At 43.6% G+C, this 21,194-nt stretch overlaps 1 protein-coding gene across 3 annotated transcripts in view; it reads left to right on the top strand.

The window, feature by feature from the left end:
- Positions 1-21,194, top strand: part of LPP (LIM domain containing preferred translocation partner in lipoma) — a 330,469-nt gene that overhangs the window by 66,555 nt on the left and 242,720 nt on the right. The window contains exon 3 of one of the 3 annotated variants that reach the window (XM_086754442.1): positions 2,292-2,397. The exons of the other annotated variants lie outside the window; for them this stretch is intronic. The gene's annotated coding sequence lies outside the window, so the exon portion shown is untranslated. The remainder of the gene's footprint in view (positions 1-2,291; positions 2,398-21,194) is intronic. 3 annotated transcript variants of the gene reach the window in all.

The following is a 21,194-nucleotide window of genomic DNA, read 5'->3' as shown; positions in this document are numbered from 1 at the left end:
TTTATGGCAGAGGGGTAAACAGGATTTAATATTTCAAAGTCACGCTCAGCTGCCAGATCGTGAAGCAATTTTTCTGGCCTCCTTACCATTGCCTGCCTTGCAAGCTCCCCATCTTCCGAAAACTGAATGAAGGTGAAGAGGCCACTGTCCCACATGGTTGCAACTTCCTTTTCCACATGACTTGGCTTCCATATGCCATTAACAAGTAGAGTAGACATTGCTCCAGGTCCCAATGAGCTTCCATGTGTCCTTGTTTGTGTTCCTCGCTTCAGCAGGAGCGCTGCCTGCCCGAGAGCTGGATGTAGAGCTTGGTGCGACCTGGCTGGGATACGGAGAAGTTCCTCGACTGTTGTCAGTAACTTCTGACAGCGGGATATTTGTAAACTTAAATGCTTCCTCCCAGAAGTATCAAAGGAACTAAGGCCACTTTTCAGCATGAACATGAAAGGCTTTCGTGCAGTAGTGCAGCAAGGATTGCCATGGAGAACAAAGGCTTTTGCTAATCGCTTCTAATGCCTTTCAAGTTTATGCCTCATTTTTTCCTCTTTTTCAGACAGCCTCCCAGTGACTGACTCACCAAATAATTAACAGGAGCAGGACTCCATCTCTGAAACTTTTGAACACCTCTTTTAATTTTCTTAAGCCAGGCAGTACCCTGGCCAGGTTCCAGTTTGTGTAATTACATTTGACCTAACTTAATCCCTTGGCAGTTTCAATTGCATGGGGTAGTTGTCTTGGCTCCCTGTCCTGGGTTGCCATTCAATGCTAGTCCATGATTTTCAACAGCTGTCATAATTCAGCTGTAGAAACGGGTGTATTTTCTTGATAGAAGCACTTCTCATACCGTTATCCCTTGCTGAACATCCTTATCTCAGTAGTATTTTAGGAGATAATGTGTCTGATGCTGCAGATGGTCTTGTTGAAGTCCTTGGAGCTACTTTCACCTTTAAGGATGGGTGTGTATTTAAATTCTTTTGTTAGTTGGCCATCATACATTTTGAGATTACTTTGAGGTCTTCATTGACAGGCATTTATTGCTCAGTCTCCTCAGCTACTGTGTGCTGTAGGGGCATTATTGGTGCAGGTATTCCTCTCTAGCCTTGGAAACAGCACTTCTGTCATCAAATCTGTGCTAAATAGGAGCATGTCACCTTCCTGTGCTGGCAGCAGTTGGGCTTGCTGTAAGTGCTGGCATTGGTAAGAGGGGATCAAGAAAAGCAAAAGCTCAGGGCAGCTGAGAAGGATTGAAAAGGGGGAGAAAACCAAACCAAACCAAAACCAAAAATCAACATCCCAAGTTGGGTGGATGGTGCAGGCAGAGAGAACAGACAGAGTTGTTTCATTGGCACATCCTTAGATGGGCAACAGGCATCTTGTTTTCACAGCAGATGGCAAACTGAGTGGCCTTGGAAAAGGCGTGTTTGTTATAAAGCCGGTTGATACTTTGGGGCTAGCAGCAGCAGCCCTTATTAAGGGGAGATAGGAATTAGATGGGGTGGGGTCCGAAAGGTGATCCACTGGTGAAAGATGCTGTTGTGGCAAATGGTCTGCTACTGTCTGGCTTTGTTTTTCTGCAAGTCTCCAAAAGTAGGAAGGCAAATGCATAGTCGCTGTTCTCCTTTGTTGCTTGTTTTGTCTCAAGAAATTTGGGATGTTTTTGTTATTCAGAGCTCTTCCCTGTGCTTCCCAACACTGTTCATGTTAAATCCTTTCTATTCTTTCCTTGTTGTCACCAAACCATTGGCTTCAGGAGAAACCTCCTCATCTTCAGGATGATCTAAGGACTGTGTTGTGGACACAAAAGTTACTCAGTCTTTCATCAGACCTGACTCTTCTCATCTGGGTCTCTCCCATAATTATACACACTCAAATCTCAGAATAGACTAGAAGTCTCGCCTCTGTTGGCTTCAGTGACACTGTAAGTAAAGGCAGCAGTGGCAACATAAAGATTTGTCCTCTATCACAGTGAATAAAGCTTTGCAGTTGGAGCCATCTGATTTCGATGTGTACTGGGTATCACTTATAGCTTGCCAGAACTTTCTGCAAAGTCAGTGAACACTTTGTTTCATAGAACACAGATTTATCAAATCCTTATGGTGGTTGTCAGAGAAAATGTGGCCAAGTTTGAGTGGTGGCATGTGATGTATCTATGGTCATTGATATTGCTTTTGAAGATCTGTTTGAATGTTAAATAATGGGGTGGAAGTAGTTACACTTGGGAGTTGTTGGTTTTTCCTTACTACTGGACCCTCTGCCTACCATCCTACAGACAAATATTTTCTCTTTTTTAGATTTCAGAATACTTTATAACTGAGTGTGCCTGACTGCATCAGCCTTTGGATGCGAGCGCCTTCTCTGAAACAGCCTTGTGATATCCTAGCTGCCTTTTCTCTTGGGGTAAGAAAAGAAATACACAAAGATAAAGAATGTGCTTTGAGCAGAAGCAGGATGGCAGAGAAAGGGCAAGCCACACTGGTGCCTCAGCTTGTAAATTTTGAAAATAGTGAACTTGTGGAGAGAGGGAATAAACTGTAAATCTGCCCACTGTAAATAAGACAAATTATGAGCTTAAGTTGCAGCAAGAGAAATTTAGATGAGATGTTAGTAAATGATCTCTTGCATTAAGAATCGCTGAGTGCTGGAGTGGATTGCCTGAGGAGCTTGGGAGGAAATTTCAGTTGTTGGAAAGGTTTAAAAGCAAGTTAGCAAAGCTCCATTAGATGTGCTTTTAGGAGAACTGATCCTTCTGTGCAGTGGGGAAGTGGACTAGATGACTTCTGGAGAGTCCTGCTAACCTCTTGATGGTTAGAAATTGGAGAATGTGAAATTATTATCTTAACAACTTTATTCAAAACTTGTAAGGTAAAAGGCAAAGCTCAGTGTATCTGTGCGGAAGGAGCTGCCTGGTCTGATGATGAGCTTTGATGCAACAGCATTTAACTCTGGTGCTCGGTGTCATCGTTACCCAAATGGTGATATTCTGGAGAGAAGTGTAAGCTCATGAAAATATTTGGTCCTCAGTCCTTGGCGTGTAATGTAAATGTGATAAAACTAGGAGAATGTATCAGTTCTGGTTCCTTTGTAGCAAGTTCCTGGGAATTTGGGTCTCTTTTGTGATCCATGTAAGGGCTTTAGGCTTACTCTCAGGTGGGTAATCTCGTCTATTTTATTGTGACATGAGAACACAATGCTACAAATAGAAGTATACTGAGCAAAATACGAATATCATGTGGAACACACGGACAGGAATCAAATGATTACTTTTCTTTCTTTCCCGGGGCTGATGAGATGGTGGAGAGTGTCATTTTCCTTTTTTTGTTCTTCTGTTCCTGTTCTCCATTGTGTTTCTTTGTCCTGTCTTGACAGCAAACGCAGCAGGCTTTTTCTGTGTTTAGAAATGCTAGCTTACCAGCTGGGTCTTGAAATTATGTCCTGAAGATGGCTGCTCATTTACTTCCCTTGCTTCTTCCTCACTCCCCTTGGCGCTGCAGATGACAAACCTAGGCTGGGCTCTGGCAGCCTCTTGAGCCATCATCATGAGAGCAGTGTGGTTCAGGTGTTTCATCTTCCTTGTGTGGTTAAGAAGAATAGTGAGATACCTGTCTTTTCTCACAGGACATGTGAAATTCAATGGGAAATTCTTCAGCCTCTTGTTGGACTTTGGGATTTGTTTGGTTTCTCTAATATTTACCTTTCATCCCTAATGTCAGCAAATACTGATGTCTCCCCTGGAGTTACACTAGTGTCTTATTGTTTGTTATCATCTTCTGTTTAGCAGAGATAAGCTGTTGTGTCCCAAGGGTATAGGAACTTGGAAGAAACTTTCAAATAGCTCTAAGAAATGCAGAGAGAAAGAAGGGGATGCCTTTCTGAAGTCACCTTTGTACATGACATGTTCTTTTCTCTTTTTTTTTTTTTCTCTTGAGCTTTTCAATTCCTGCAACTATCTGCTCAAATCTTGAAAGCAAAATGCGTTCATGGAAAGATACGATTTACTCTGTGCCCCCTGATCTTTTGATCTCAATCAATCAAATAAATCTAAGACCTTGCAGTTCACCTTGTTGCGAGGACGGTTAATAAGTTGAGGGGTTGTGTCAATGGCAGTGATGGTTTTACAGCCTTGTGCTTTTTTACTGTTGTTATTATTATTTTTTATGATTCTGACCTTTCGGACTGGTCAGGGTAAGATTATTTGCAAAGAATACTCCATAAATATGCCTGTCAGGACTGGAGTTAACATTCAAGCGTTGCTGCTTAGCGAAAGAAAACAGTATGCCAAAGTTCAATTTAGATTTCCCTGCAGGGCTAAAAATAATGACAAGACTCACTCAACAAGGCAGAGATGAGTCCTGCCACCTTTATGGGAGCGGTTGCCCCATGGTCTTGCAGCACATTGCAGTGAAGTGCCTGGCCAACCTTGTTGGCTGCACCTGAAGATTTGGTGTCTGACATCTTGTTCTGTGGTGAACTTGAGGCAGAGGAGCCCCAGGTGTGTCTCAGTTGATTAGTAGCTTTATTTGATTTTGCAACTGAAAACTCTTTTTTTCTAATGCTACACTCCTTGCTTGCACCTGCAAACGAGGTTTTGTCGAGCTGCTCTAAGCCCTGCATCCTGCAAAGCAGTCCTGTTTCCATCCCTGCGCTCCAGAACAGGCATCTTGCTCTGAGTGCAAGCTGTTGTGCGTCGCAGACATTGCTTAAGAAAATCCCAGCACGTCCTGGTGCATGGCACCCTGTGAGTAGCAATTTGTGATCTTTGAGCATTTTGGGAATCCCAAATTTTGGTGGACAGCTGGTTGGGTTTTCCCTGCTGTGACTATTCATCAAAACAGTTCCTAGCTGTCTCCCACCTAATGTTTGCCGCAGAGGAGGCTTGCAGTGTTCAGTGGCAAGAATCTTGTTTGTTTTTCAGAAAATATCACGGTGATTGTCGATGTTTCTGTGGTCCTGTCAGCAGAATTGGCTTCTTTGGGTGAGAGCAGCATGAGGAGTGAAGCTGGGAGCCAGCAGCTGCTGTTTAAGCATTAACCTGCAGTGTTTGAAAACCACACCAATCTGTTATGTAGAAATGGTCTCTCTATAGAGCCTGGTCATGGATGTAAATACAGTTTGTCAGAAGCATGTGGGTCTTCTAAGGTTATTTTTCCCTCCTTTCATAGATGAGAAAGTGAAGGTGTTGAAGACCTCTTGCTTTACTCACAGCAAAGTGTATGACAGTGGAGCACCAACGTTGGGTTTGAGACCCATAGGTTTGGCCAAAAAAAACCTAAAACAAAACAAAAAAAACAAACCCAAAAAAACACATGCGGTGAAAGGCAGCTCAGTTCCTGAAAGTATGCCGTCAATTGAGAAAGCAGACTGGGATTGGGTGATGAAATAATGGTGCAAAATGCAATGCGACTTGTGGAAAGTCATGTGGCACCTCAGTGACAAATCCCCTGCGACAGCCCGGTGGCTCCGGATCCAACTCTGCAACGCCGTAACTTGCAGTGAAGCAGATGGGTCTGATTCCTTGTCGGCATGGGCTGAAAAGTTTAAAAATAAATAACTTAGTGTTTAGTCTCATCTTAAAATCCAAAAGCTATTTCTCTAGTGCCTGTAAATAACACAACTCTTTGCTGGGTTTGCCTGCCTCGCACATAGAACTGGAGATATTGGGAAAAACAGACAGCTGAGTGTGGCAGAGCAGTGCCGTGGATAGCTGCCGTCCTCGAGGTGCCGAGGGGAAGAACCCTGCGATACACTGGAGTTCTGCATGGCCCAGGAACTGACACTCTTTTTTCTTATTCCAAAAGATACTGGCAGTTAGCAGCAGGGGTAACAGCCACTTTGAATTAAAATGTATGGGGCCATGAGAAACAGCAGGGTATATTTGGAAATATCTGTTGCATATATATATTCCGCTTAAGAAACATGTTGGAGATGCCATATCCATAAATACTAATAAGGCTGTTTGATTCCAATTTTCAGGTAAGATGAACATTTTATTGAGTATTATATCTGTCACATTCAATGCTTTAGTGTACCATCCTCTCAAGCTTATTAGCATAATTGCAGTGCTTAAGCAACAATAAAAAATTCAACAGTAAAATAGCAGTTAGCACAGGCAATTTGTTATCAAAAGCTTTTACTTAAGGACAGCTTTTGAGCATATTTATTATCAAGTTAGGGTTATACATTATTTTTATTCAGAAAAACAAGAGAAATATTCTAGGATTTTTTTTTCTTTTTGTAATGGCTAAATCAGAAGGCCTGAAAACTGGTCACAACTTTTTCCTCTGTTTCTTAAAATTGCTCAGCAAATTCACTTGGTGTGTGAAGACAAGTTAACAAAACAAACCCAGCTCTAGAGCAGGGTTGTGATGTTAATCACTCAGCAGACCATTATCAATAAATCCTGATGCCATCTTGAGCACCTTTTTAAAATCCCCTCACCACATCCCAGGCTCTGAAAATGCCATCCTCTTCCTCTGTAACTGATGGCAGTGTCATCAGAGTAGTGCAAGGACAGGGGTGGCCCAGCCTTGCACCCCGATGGTGCCTGCAGACGAGGGGAGAGACCAGAGAGGAACCATGGGAAGATGGGACTTTGCTGTTGATTCTGGTTGTCTTTGAGGTTGAAGTGGAGGACTGCAGTGTGGCTGTGTGACAGCACTGCATTCTCCCCTGTTTCTGTTCTCCCTCTGAGGACACTTAGGGGAACAGAGCTTTTCCAGAAAATCTGTAGTGGAAATGTGAATATGCATGTGTTTGTGTGCATGCCCCTGCTTGTGCACATGCACACAGAAAATCCCTTTGCCAGCATGGCAAGATTTCGTGTGTGTGTTTTAGTTTTCAACAAAAGGAATTTTGAGGGCAAATTTTCAATATGTATTCAAAATATTAAATTGTACCTCATAAATAGAGTGAGTTTTAAGCAACACAGTAAGTCCTTGAAAGAAAAGATCCATCAAGAAAAGTACGAGCATTTGGCAAGAGGAAGATGATTGTTGTGATTGCTCGTGGGTAAATGCAGACCTGATTCTCTTGCAGTCCTCTGAGGTGACAGCTGACAGGGACATACAATGTGTCGTATTTATTCAAGTGCAATATTATTCAGGTGCTCCCTTTTCTGTATAATGCCTTTGTGGCTGGAAGCTGTTTTCAGACCCCCTCAGCTTCTGCTTGTCTTCTTCAGATTGTCATTGTCTGTTGTTCTTGTTGTTGCTCAAACCTCTGTTCACCTCCAGGATCTCTGTTTTGCTCCTTGTCACTGAACTTTAGGATTTTTCTCCTCCCATGTGTCTTCCTAATCCTTCCTTGTTCTGGGAGACCTCTACGTTGTGCTCCTGCTTCTCGATGAATGAGTAATGGTGGACCTGTCCCTGTTTGCCATTTTGGTGGTGCCCAATGACCATAGTGATGGATGGACCACTTGGTGGATTAGGAATTGACTGGATGGTTGCACATGAAGAGGTGCAGTCAATGGCTTGATATCCAAGCAGAGACCGGTGATGAGTGGTGTTCCTTAGGGGTCGGTATTGGGACTGGCCCTGTTTAATATTTGTTGGTGAAATGGACAGTGGGATTTAGTGCACCCTCACCTGATGACAGCAAGCTGTATCGTGCGGTTGACGTGCCGAAGGGAAGGGCTGCCATCCAGCGGGACCTGGACAGGCTAGAGAAGTGAGTCCATGCAAGCCTTATGAAGTTCAACAAGGTCAAGTGCAAGATCCTGCACATGGGTGCCTTGATAAGACTCACAGCAAGAGAGCTAAACTTGTTTACTTTTTTTTTTTTTTTTTTCTCCTTCCATTTTGACTGTTACCTAAACTCACCCGCTGAGGAGAAGTGAAGGCAGCACTGCTCCGGGGCAGAAGCTCGTGTTCATAGTGAAACAGGATGTGCAAGCAGGTTGTAGGAATTGGGAAGGGAGCACATGGAAACAGGTGAAACTAAAATGGGCACATATTAGAGAAGTGATATGCTTGTGGAACCCTCTTCACAAACACCCTCTTCTGTGAATATGTGAAATTTGAAAGGAGCTGCTTGTTTCAGATCCCTTTTTTTTTTTTTTTTTTTGCTTTTGGGGTACAAAAACCCATGTTATTTTCCAGAGATAAACTGTGTATTTCAGATACTGGGGTAGTTGTGAGTATTGCGTTGGTACACAGCTCACTCTCATGAAACTGCCCAGTACTGCACGATGTTTAGACTTGCTGTCAACTAGAGAGCTTAATGATGTTCCTGGGAAGATAGAATACACAGAAACTGACTGTGGACAGTTAAACTTCCTGGGAACTTCACTCTCAGTGGAAATTTGGCTGAGATTTGAATTGCAGTTGAAATATGTGCTGTCTGCCTCTGTGGTCACCTCCAAGAATGGGGACTTGTTGCTGCTTTCCCAAGAACAAGCAGGTTCCTGCACAGACCTGCAGGTCCCCACTTTTGCTCCTTCTGGCTCTGCTTGTCTGGCTTTCATAGCGTCCAGCACATTAGCTACCTGAGCATCTCCTGTTTGTGTCCAGCCTTGGAGCTAGGTAGTGGTGTGTGTCATCTGCTGCAGCTGGAGAAGCACCCTTCTGGGTGCTGTGCACAGGCAGAGGATTCCCACATCCATAGGAGGAGCTGGGGGACCAGGAAAGGGGCTTTCTTGGGGTGTTGAAGTGATTAAGGGCATTTCCGTATGGCTCCTACCTATGCTTTATAGTCCTCCAACAGTTTTGGTAGGAAGGGCCTTGCAGGTCTCTTGTGCAACCGCTGACTCAAAGCAGGGTTAGCTTCAAGGTTGTATAAGGTTGCTCGTGGTTTGTCATGGCAGTGGTGATCTGGTGTGGTCCCAAGGGATGGTGGTGGTGTGCGCCTTGGTGGAGAAAAAGAAACCATATGGAGGGCTTTGGAGGCTGCAGTCTGTTGTCAAGGTAGTGGAGCAATGAGGTTTCTGGGAGAGGATCTCTATGAATAGTCAGCCAAGAGCCAGAGTCTGCACTACAGTGGCGCAGGTCCTACATCAGATTCCCGTTGTGAAGCGGGAAACACCATGCCCAGCTCTGCAGGACCAGTGCTGCTCAAGGCTGGCTGCCACCATAGCTGCTGGGGAAACCACATGGCTCTTGTTCATGACGGACGGAGAGGGTTGGCGACTGGACCCGAGGCCGTGTGTGAACACGTCTTCCTCGAGGAGGAAAGTGTCTCCGTGCTTCTTGCAGGGGAAAAAAAAATTGGCTGAAAGAATTTAGCAGTGATAAATGTCATAAAAATACTTATGCTGGAATTTGTAAAGCCTGGAACATCTGTTCTCAACAGTGCTTTGATCATGTTGTGAGGCTTTTAAAATGATACTTCCATGAAATAAGTGAGATCCTTATGGCTGCAGGATTCCTTTCAGTGCCCTTTTTTTTCATGGAGCAAAAAGGCAAATTTCACAGAGAACATTACATGACTTGAAACACATATTTTAATGGTTAGTATCAACCAAACAATGTTTTATTAGGTGCTAGAAAAATGTTCCAGTTACGTACCCCAGGAAGCAAAGCATTCCCATTTACTTTTAAGCTTATGGGAGCTGCACTTTGGGGGGAAAAAAAAAAAAATCAAGAATTCGTTGCTTGTATATTACTGTATTCAAAACCAAAACAAACATGGTGAAATGAGCTTAAACATTTAGAAGCTGTTGTTAGAAAAGAGACTTTTTGGGTTTTGTTTCCAGGCAGAGGTGCAGATGAGCTGGGATCAGCGTGTTTTCTGAGGGACACGCAGCGAATGATTGTGAGAAATTTACTTTCCTTGGTGTGCCTACCCTGGATTGAATAACTTTTTAGTCATCTGCTTTTCTCTGAGGAATCATCCTTTCCCCTTCCCTTGTTGTTTTGGCAGGCTGCTGCCTGTTGCCCTTCAGGCAGCTGCGTGTTTGCGGCTGAAATGTTGTGATGCTGAACATCTCCGCTGTTCTAAGGAGCGCAGAGATTGCAGAGCTGGGTTCTCTGCAGCGTGACACCTGGCAGGAGGATTTCTGCTCCTCTGCCTTCCTGCTACGCGTAAGAAAAAAAACCCCAAATTTCCTGGGCTGTGTTTGCAGAAACAGCCTGTAGGGCATGAGGAGCAGCAGGAAGGAGGGAGAAATTGAAGAGGAGATGTGGAACGAGGAGGTCTCAAGGAGAAAGAGTTATGGCCATAAATAACAAAGAAGGGGTATGACTATGCTTTCTAGTAAGGTTCTGGGTGACAGGGGTTAACTTATGAAAACGGAATTGTTTAATTTCTGCAGCACCCAACAGGTGAACAGGCGGCTTATTACTGTGACATATCCATTTATAGCAATTTTCCTTCGCTAACACCTGCGACTCAGTTCTGTTACATGCTTATGCTGTCTGTTAATTATTTACCAAGATTTTACAAGTACAGAGTGCAAATTAAATGCTTTTATGCTGAAGACTGCATTGCACACTTAGGATTCCTGGGATTTATGCCTCTGTGCTACCAGGCACAAACCCAGTATCATCCCTGGGCTTCTGGTAGAGGAGTCCTCGTGCCTGCGTGAGCAAGGGGCAGCCTCCTGCCCGCCACAGCCTGCATGTAGCAGGGCTGTGTTGTTCATGAAGGGCTTGCTACATACATGGCTGTGGTGTATGGGAGGTTCTGTGTCTTTGCTTCTTTGCAGATCAATTTTTGCCATTTTGAGTTACTTTCGTCCCCCCTGCAAAGGCTCCTTCTTCTTCATAAGTGATAGCAGAAGCAAACTGTTTAAAAAAAAAAAATCCACTCTGTGATGTGCATGTTTTTTTTTTTTTCGTTTTGTTTTTTTTTAAAAAAAGAATGAAATAGTTTAAAAGTCAAGTAGCAGATCGAGTTCTGACTCAGCTGGTAATTTATGATCCTATGCTATTTCTGTAACATTTTTAGCTTATGACCAAATTTTTCTAATATTAGGACATTGCCATAGAAAGTGTGTCAGTCCCAGGCTGCCAGAACCAATCACTGTACAGAATATGTACATTTCTGAGCAAGTGTGCAGGAGCAGTCCAGTAAGTTCTTTGTTGTGGTTTTAAATTGCTACAATTTATTTTTTCTTTTTCTTTTTTTTTTTTTTTTTTTTTTTTTTTGTTTATTCACTTAGTAAACAGTGCTGTGCAGAGCAACATAGCTGCTTTTTGTTTCTCATGCAGTCAGGCACTGAGCTCCCGTCCCCAGCTGTGCCTCTTGAAGACTGGAGTTGCTTTACTGGTAAATTTTCAGCTGCTGTAAACTGCTGTAAGTCTGTTCAAGCTGTACGAACTATATAGATTTTGTGGAAGCTGAGAATCCGGTTGTACAGCTCGTGGTTTTAGTAAGGAAGGAGTTCTGGGGATGGTCATCCTGTTCTACTCAGGCAAGAAAGTACATGCAAAGTTTCTCTAAGCTCAAGGAAAGCATGTGTGAACAAATAAGTGTCTGTGGTGCAGTACAAGAGAAGGCGATTACTGAGGAAATCTTAAAGTTTACAGGTAGAATTTTTTTATGGGTTGAAATCTGCTGTGGTTTCAGAGTACCTAAGGACACTTAAAACAATGAAGCTCCAGACAGCCCAGCCCAAACACGCATGCAACGCAGCGGCAAAGCAGTCGCTGTTCTTAGCGCTACCGATCAGCTAGCTAAAGTGACAGCTGCCCTGGGATTTTACATTTAATTTTTGTCTGGATAATAACGAAGAACTCGAGGTTAATGATCTGTGTCCAGTTTCCCTCCAAAGTGCTTTATTTGTGCTTTGTGGCTGCTTTTCGTGGTTCTTTGCAGCAGCCCCAAAATGTCGACTGACCTGAAGAAATCGACAATGGATGCTTAAAAAATCTGAAAGAAAAGCTAGAAAGGATGTTGCTTTCTAGCTTTTCATGTGAACGCCTTGTACTTGGACTCCCTTTGATTAAGTAACCAGCACAACCTATTCACATGTATTCCAATTAAAATTTAATGAAGCAAGAGGATGTATTCATATATGCTGACTAATGCGGGAGGAGTAGATTCCAGTAACTGAGCTCTGCTGCTTCGCGCTCAGGGCTCAGTTTACTAGAAAGCTCCTCAGCAGCTCTGAAGCTTCTCTGGCATGAACAACCCTTGCACCTCTGGGTTCTTCCAGTTACAGTGAGAGGCGACAATGACTTGCACATGAAATAGTGTGGCTCTTTTGTAGGGCAGAACTTGATCAATTAAGCCTCATGTGCTCCACCTGAAGAGGTCAGGGAGTCTCTGGATGCGTGTGTTATATCTACCCTCTCATCAAGCAGCAGTTGGATGAGTGGAGCAACACGTAGCAAGAAGGGAAGCCCTATTGGCTGGGATTTTTAAGTAGGGAAATTGGTGCTCAAGTGGAGGCTGTATGACAGCTGATCTGGTGTCGGAAAATATCCAGACTTTTAGCATCTCTGCCTTTGTCGCAGGTTTACTGGGCAGTTACTTTAGTACTTGTGCTCCCAAAGGAATATGGTCTTGTTTTGCAGAGCATTTTACTTCTCAAACGTTGTTCTGACCAGTGGGGAATGCGCAGACATCTGCATGGACAATGAAACAACCCTCCAGGAGCGGTGCGGAGACTTGCTTACTTTCACACTGTCTGTCGCCATCTCTCAGGCTACTGCAGAGCTCCTGCATCGTCTCATAGCCAGGGTGGGAGTTGGAGAAATGGTGGAAAAAAAACTCCTCTGCTCATTGCACAGTGCCCTGTGGCTTCAGCTCTGTGCAGGGATTGATATCCCACCTCTGGAGTGGCATGTGGTAGTGGGGTGATGCTGCTCAGCTATGTTAAATGGCATTTTTGGATAAGCAATGAAAGATCCTGCTGTATCTACTTTTAGTAATGGGTTGGGCGACAGAACGGAAATACCATGGTGGAATTTGCCTTTGCTGCTGACCCTTGCATGACACATGAGAGCTCCTCATCACCAGACCTTTGTTTTGCCTTATCCAGAATACAAAGCCGTGCTTCATTGGCATGACTGGCTGTTTTCCTTCTGGCTTGACTCAGTGTCAGAACTGCAGCAAACTTTCCTGAGGTATAGTGGGTTTCCCAGTTATCATCCACTTCAATCCCCATTCCATCCTGCAAAGGCTCTCACTTGCTCTGCTGCAATGAAGTGCTGAAGAAGCCTTCAAAGGGAGATGCGACTCTGGAGCTGAGATCTTCTGCTTCATTTTTGACCTGGAAAGCTGCTCTTGGAACAGTAAGCATGAAATTTCTCTTGAAACCTTCTTTGTGTGCCTTTCTGAAGAAATAGCTGGAAGGAGAAGACCTGTCAGTTGAGCTCTAAAAGAGAAACCTTTTGGCTCTGAATACACTGGGGACATTATTTAAGGTCAGTTGATCTGTGAGAAGGCACGACATAGCTAACACAGCCTAAGGTTAGTTATGCAACAGACGGGCTGTTCTTTGTTGTGAAGAACAACTCCAGTGTGTGCCTGTGAAAATGAAAGGTCTTGCTGAAGGCGTGCTGTATTCTGGCTGGAAGCTATTGGGTGTCCTCCTCTCATGATTTTCCTTCTGTAGAAGATGATCATCGCAGAAAGGTTTCCAGCGGAAAAGGCATTCAGCAGTTGCAGGCTGCAGAAGTTGAGCTGCTAGCAGATGCCTGCTTTGGTGGGTGGTGGTGCAGGACCACGTGCGTACGGTGTTGCTTCAGACCAGCCTTTACTTCCTTCTCTTCTCCATCATTCATCTCTGTGTGTCACAGACCAGATCACTCGGTTGTGTAGCTACCTACATAGGGCAGTGTTTTTAAGGTAAACACTGAAGAGGGGTGTTTTTCTGACTTAGAGAGGTGTAACAATTTGCCATTTATATTGGTTTGAAATATGAGGTTTGCAGCATGCTGGCTGCGTGGCACTGACATCTCCTTTCTTGGAGAGCCTTTCTTCCCTCTTTCATCTCTTATTAAAACACACTTTGCCCAGGCAAAGTGCTGTTATCTCTCCAGAGAGACTCAGCATCACTCAGCAAATCGAAGAAAGGGGATGTTTCTTTAAAACTAGGATTGTTCTCCTGTGCCTTGTGGGCTGGGTAGGAGTGAGCAGTTCTGGGTAGCCGTTTTTGGGTTTGAGCCTTTGTGCACAGTGAAAAATGCTTTATCGCTTGTGTAAAGCTAAGCATAATGCTCAGCAAGATCGCCTGATGTGCTTGTGGACTGTCTTCTTTCTGGTTTTTTTTTTTGTTTGTTTGGTGTGCCTTGGGAGGTTTAGTATTTGCCGGATGAGGATATTTCAACTGGCTTTGCACAAATATTGATCTTGCGTGGTTTGTTATCTGCACGTTCCTGGGCAGAACTGAGGAGTGATGAAAATAATAAAGTATCTCGAGCTTTTTATTTTTGGGGGACTTTATATAAGAGATGGAAAGATTAAATCTTAAAAGGAAATAACCAAGGTGTATAGGCATAAAATGTTTTTTTCCTAGAAGTTCAACTTTACATACAGATGGCTTGGTGAAATCCAAGTTGTCTGAGGTGCAAAGGTGGTGACTGGGATATGGTGTGACAGTGGGGAAGCTGGACAGCAAATGAGTCCAACCCCAGCAATCACTGGCCTGGACCCCTCAGAGATGCAGATGCTCCGAGCTCAGGGAGAGTGTTGGTATCTCCCTCCATGCAGCTTGGGACCGAAAGGGTTTTTCCTATTTGCCTCTTGCTCTGGAAGTATTTTGACTTCCAGCTCTATGTTCCTGTAAGCTCTCTTTGAGGTATGCTAAGACATTACAGTTAATGAGAGATTTCCTCCGCTTTACAAAATCAGACTCCACCTTCCACCTTCTCAGCATCAAAAATTATTAGCAGTTTCTGTAAATCCAGGCCTATGATTTTTTATGAGGACCCCTGACAGCCAGGAGTGACCGTGTTCTCCCTGAGTGTTTCCTAAGTAGGAAGAAATCAATGCCTCAAGGGGACTGTGCATGACATCTATTAATTACACTGTCGCCTTACATCTGATGTACCAGAAAACGATCTGAAAGGCACCCCCCTTTGCCCTGGCTAATTGATACAGAAACAAATGGGCACAAGTGGATGTAAACTGGTTCCTAAAAAAGGGGGAACGTTTGTTTGGTAGTTGGAATTGGAAGAGCAGTTGCAAACCAAAATAAAATGTACAGTAGCGCGAGATACTTGGCTGCAGCAGACCCCATAAATGGTCCCACCAGCCCCGCAGTGCCCCACGCTAAATGCTTGGGAATAAAACACGTCCTGCTGTTAATGCTGCCTCAAATGAAGACATTGTGGTACGCGCCCGGGGCGATGGGCTGGGGGATAATTACTGTTTTCTTCCTGTATACCATAGATGAGATGATTTTGAAGCTTTACCATCCTGACTTCTGCAGCACACATTAAGCTGGATATGACATCAGTGTTAAAAGTTGTGGCAGTTGTGGTTATGGCTTTGGGATTCCTTGTATTTACTTTCTAGGGAACTAAAATTCAAAGCAGCTTTTATGGCTGTCAAGAGAATACTGTCAGTTTCGAAAGAGGTGGGTAAATGTGCATTGACCTTTAACTAATACGGCCATATCCTGTTTTCTGTGTGTTTCCAATTAGCAGAAGTATGTTATGAATTTTTTTTTAATATTGTTAAAATAGGAAAGTTATTTAACTGCAAGGCTACTTCTGCTTTTTCCCAAAATAAAGATAATGAGTTGTCCAAGGGCAGAAGTTTTCATACAATTACTATTATAAGCTGGAAATCAAGATATAATAATAGCACATGCCATCTGCCACCAGCGGTGGAGGAACACGACCGAACCCTGGATGGCTGGAAGCAGTTTTAATTTGTGACTTGCAGCGAGGCCGCAGGGCTTCACAGCCCTCTGCAGAGGTGAGGACGGGTTGCGTGATAGCCGCTGCTGATCCTTTCCCCAAGCTCTGGTTTTTAGCACTGTAAATCCCAGATGCAACATCTTGTCGTTCCTCGGTGTGAAGACTGTGTGTTCAGTAAAATGAGTGAAAATGTTGTCGGTGCCAGGCCTGATCCTGCTCTGTCTATGATCTCCTGGCTTTTACTGATGACAGCTGGACCTGCTCTTTGGGAAGACCATGGCTGCGCCACCACAAACCTCCCAGGATATTCCCCAGTATATTGCCAGCAAGCCCTTTAGTTCTAGTTTTTTTCCGTGTTTTGGTGGTGGTGGGAGATGATGAGTACTTCTCGTTGAGACAGAGGAGTGTCTCTCCCTGCGCTGCTTCTGAAAGGGCACATCCCTTCTCCTTATTTTCCTGGATTTGTGTTGCAAAATAATTTTATACCGTTGTTCCTAGGACTTGGGATCCTTTTCATGAGCCATAGTGGATCTTTTGCTACCTTAGAAAAACCAAAACATGTCTTCCACTTTTTAAAATGTACTTTGCTAAATAGGTATTTTTGTCAAATTGCAGTTTCCTCCAAAACATTTTTCTTTGTATAGAAAATGGGATTCCACCTCTCCTAGACCTTTGCTAACATCTGTTCTGCTAGCTAAATGTCATGGAATTAAAAATAAACAAAAATAAGAGTATGTTGTTTTCACATAAAGATTTTACTTGACCATTTTGGTCCCAAGTAGAAGAAATCCTTCGTTCTTTTTAATGTTGAGATATTCTGGGGATTATTACCCTGTTATTTTAGCTTGCAGAACATTGTACTACTGCAGCATTTCAGGAGAACTGTTGTACATGTATATAAACATGCTCATGTACTTGAACATGTTCCGCACTGGATTTTGCCTTGCTCCTTGCCTGGAGAGCTGCTAGGGCACCTCTGTAGGACCCTTGGTAACTGAGTGTTACTGCCAAACTGCTGGTGTTGGCAACTCACCTTTTGGAGCTGACCTGTGAAGGGGTTGGTGCGACGGAATAGTTTCAGGTTGGGGTCTGTAGGAGAAGGGGATCTGTGCCAGCCCTTTGAAGGTTGCTTTGATTTGTTGCTGGGCACAATGCGGACTCCTAGGGTATTATCTGAGGATTAAGTGCAACATTAAACATTGGAGCTGGCTTGTCAAAGAAAGGACAGTTTATCAAAATATAATTTATAACCAGCAGTTTACTACCAGCTACAGTAATTAATACAGAACATGACGGGGCCCATCATTAATGTGTTTTGTTGTCTCAGCTTGCATTGCTGCTGGCAAGGCTGGCTTCTGAGGCTAATGAAGGACAGGGAAGAAAGAAATTTGTGCTGTTAGCTGATGGTAATATTTCTCCAGGTCATACACTGTACTGTGCATTGCATCTGATCACAAATCTCAGCCAGACGTATCTGTCCAGTAAAAGCTGGTTTCCCAAATTCTTGTTTAGAGAGGCAAGAATTACTGTTTGTGCCAAGGTCACTCGGAGCCAGTGACAAACTCAGAGTTAATGGTGGAGAGAGGGTGTGCAGGCTGGTCTGGAGGATGGGGATGAAACTTTTCACTTCATCTTCAGTGGTCCATATCTGGCATGGGTTATTGGTGAGGGAAAGCAATGGGCATCCAGTGTTGGTGGTTGGTAAACTTGTCTGAGGGAGGAAGAAAATGGAAGAGGATTTACCAATATTTTCTGATGGCCAAGAACTCAGATGAGGGCAATGGCTGGTGCTGTGTTGCTGATGAGAAACTCTGTTGGCAAGGAAGTTGTGGTTGGTTTGAGATGGGTCCCACTTCCTGATAGCCCATTTTGAGCTGCCTGAGAGCCTTGTGATTCAGCACAAGTTTTATTATCACGCTAGTTTCCAGAGAGATGTTTGGAGCCATTCCCAGCATTGAGTTAAGCTGCAGCAGCAGCAGCAGTGTGAGCTCCTTTCTGGTGTTTTGGTGAGGGATAGACCAGCTGATGGCTCTCCTAAAGTGTGTAAGGAGTTCATGTTAAAATAAACAAAGCTGTTCCCATGGTCTGTTTGCTGTATCAGGTCTGTCTTTGCCTATATTCCAAAGAAAGATCCCGCAATGTCATCAAAGTTTGAGAAATACCTGGGTGTGGAGGGGCATGGACACAGCGGGCAGTCAGGTCTCCTGCATGGAGATAGCAGTGGGAACACCAAGTGCCATTGAAATGGTCACTGCAATCTATTGTGATGTTGATTTAGAAGAATATTTTTGGTGTAGCACCCACCCTTAATTTAAACATTCGTTCAAACAGTGCTTTCTGACCTACGGCTGCCCACTGTGGCAACACCTACGTGGGGTGCTTTTATGGCAGAAAGTGTTGTAAGTTAGTTTTATTGAGCATTGCCCAAATAGTTGAGAGGATGTTTTAAAGTGCCTTGCATTAGTGCAGATCTAGCTACTGCCATTTCCCAATAGCATCAGGTCTATCTGCAAGGGATCCAAAGTAATGAAACTAGGAGGTTTCATCAGTTCTGCTCCATCTAGAACCAAGTAAGCAATATTCTCATGGTTACTCATTGAGCATCTCTTCCAAACATGTAATTTTTGGCATGTTTGATGATAAAATCAGATAAATTCGCTTCATGTTAAGGTGACATGGTAAATGGTACATTTGCCACTTCTTTAATTTCCATGGCCTTGGTTGTAATGGTTTTTGCTGTGTCCCCTTAGTCATCCCTGTTGCTGGCTGTAAAGGGAGGAGGGATGTGCCTCCTGGGGGATTAGGTACACCCATCATCGCCTTTTTTAGAATGCAGCACTTGACCTCTTTACTTATCCCACAAAAGAGTCTCTCAAACATTGGCTAATCCCACCAGGGTTTATGCAGACGGGCTGAAAGCCATGTCCTCCCTGGGTGGGTGCAAGATGCATCAAGGAGTCTAAGCACTTGTGTCCTGGCTTGCCTGCATTAGTCTTAGTAGAAGCAGCTGGATGACTAGGTAATGCAGTGTTATGCCATTGCTGTTAAATTAATGACAGATAGGGCATGGCGATTTTGTGACTGTTAAGAATATTTGTGTGCAAACTATGAGACTGATCCAGAGTGGTGGAGAGCAGGGAGATCACTGAGAAGTGGGGAGTCCTTAGCATGCACACTTTGTTGGTTCAGACTCCAGAGCTGAGCAGATAACTTGCCACAGGATTGAAAGCCTTGCTGTTGGTGACTTACTTTTTTTTCAGAAATATTTAGTATTCAATTTTTTTTTTTTGAGATTTTTATTGTTGGATTGATGTTTGCGTTGTAGCAACAGGTGAATTCTCTCTTTGGGACCTTCAGTATATTTGACAAAGATGCATTTCTCTGAGAAAGAGAAATGCAGGGACAGCACAGTCAAGGATTCTGGAGTAGACCATGTGGCCAGAAACAGCTATCTGGAAAATGAACATTTCTGCCTAAAATATCAGTGCTTTTGTCCATTGTAGAGAGGGTCAAAATGCTTTAAATGGCATGTTTTGGTTTGATGGGAGGACCAGCACGTTACCCATCCCCAGTAGCTGCAGTGTCCTCTTTTGGAGAGTTCTTAAGAAATTTTTGCTAGAATTAGATTCATACAAAACACCAAACAACAGTTCTAAATATTTAGAATACTTTTGAAAATAGTAATAAACTAGTCACAATGAGTAGCACAATAGTGATGTGTAAACAGAGGTTCAGATGTCACACAGTAATCTTTACCCACTGTGTGCAGTGCCTTGGGACCCTCAGCATGGATTGCAACCGAATTCTAGTTGCTTTTCCAAACAGAAAACTGGTCCTTTTCCCCAAGAAAAAGCTTGTGTTTGCTTCTTCTGTATTCATAGGCACTTGCATAGGTAGGCTTGGTAACGCTACTGCTATCATCTTTGGTTTCATGCTGTATTAGCGAGGAGTGTGTTGTAGGCAAGCTTTCCAGTATTTGTAAAAGGTCTACACGGGGTAATAAAATCTTGTTGTTGGGAAAATTGGTCTAATTTTGAGATTGAGAGGTGTGAGAATAAAAGATGCTTTACTGTAAATTGTAGGTAGATAACAACAGAAACTCAAATATTAGAAGAAACTGGGTATTGCACAAACCACACACTTTCACATCACTAAAAAAAGAGCTGTGCTCACACAGAAACATGAACCTTTTTGCAAACCACAGAAAGTAAAAGGGAGTACTCCTGTTTCATTATTGATCTAATTGCTCTTTTCTTGATATGAGAATAGATATGAAATGCTCTTGAATATTCCAGCGTGCACTAAAACAGACTATCACTTTTGGAAACTTTTAAAGATGCAGCACATACTGATAAATAACAATACCATTTAATTCTGAAAGTTACTACCTGTCTAATACCACCTTATTGTTCTTCTGGAACGGAATGTATTATAGCTTTGACGAAAGCTTTCCGCTTGGGAGTAATATTAAATGAAGAGAACGTAGCCCATATTCTCATGTGACTAATCAGTTTTGGAAGATCAGCCAGTGCAATATTTTTAAGTCAGTCCTGTTTTAAGAAAGAGATCCTCTGAAGACTGGGTGTTTGCGGAGCCTCTGTGTTGGGCTCCTTCAAAGCTCCCTTCAAGCCCAAATTGCTCCACGGTTCTTTGTGGTCTTTGCCCTTGTCTGCAATCTCTTTCCTTTGGTTTACAATCCTGTTTAAGTCCAAGTTTCCCAAGTAACTTGTAAGTTTGAGCCTGCGGGACTTGTGCAAAATGCGTGCGGTTAAAACCTCGCTGTGTTTGCATGTGAGAACAAACATGCATACGAATGAGGTTCCTGGATCAATCTAGCAAAAGCTGGATGCGTTTCAAAGACTGGAGAGTCTAGCGAGTCATGCTTTTCTGTGGGGGAACTGTGAAGGTGAGTGTCAGTCTGTGCTCACCTCCATGTTTTACAACACTCCTCCATTTATGATCTCCACCAGCTTTGCTTCTCTGCCTGCTCCTGCCAGCAATTGCACCTCCTACTCTCCTGCCGGGCTGAGCAGATTCCGGAGCCAGGCAGGCTCTCCATGCTGGCTGCAGGCAGTGCCAGCTCCCTGCCTCGGCTCTTCCCGAGGCTGCAGGCAGAGCTGAGGGATGCGGCTCCTCACTTCTCTTTGGGTTTTGCCACTGGCTTGCTCTGGTGGCATAGGGCAGCTTCTCTCTCCCTCGGTTTCTACATCTTAATAAGCACCTGTGTCACTGAATGTGGGACTGTCATCTAGAACTGCACAGTGGCTGTTTTCTTGTAGTGGGTAGTTCATCCTAAATACTGAAGGGTGAGAGAAAAGCAAGATGCAACCTTTAATAAAATGTTTTTGAAGCAGTTTAGTTCCTTTTAAGAACTAATTTTCGCTTCCTAAAGTCTCCAGCACTTCAAAGTGGTCTAGAGATTTGCAGAAAAGGTCGCTTCCAGCAGTA

This window comes from Chlamydotis macqueenii, chromosome 9, assembly GCF_036417535.1.
Source record: "Chlamydotis macqueenii isolate bChlMac1 chromosome 9, bChlMac1.mat, whole genome shotgun sequence".
Taxonomy (NCBI): domain Eukaryota; kingdom Metazoa; phylum Chordata; class Aves; order Otidiformes; family Otididae; genus Chlamydotis; species Chlamydotis macqueenii.
This window is presented reverse-complemented; position numbering and strand designations above follow the sequence as displayed.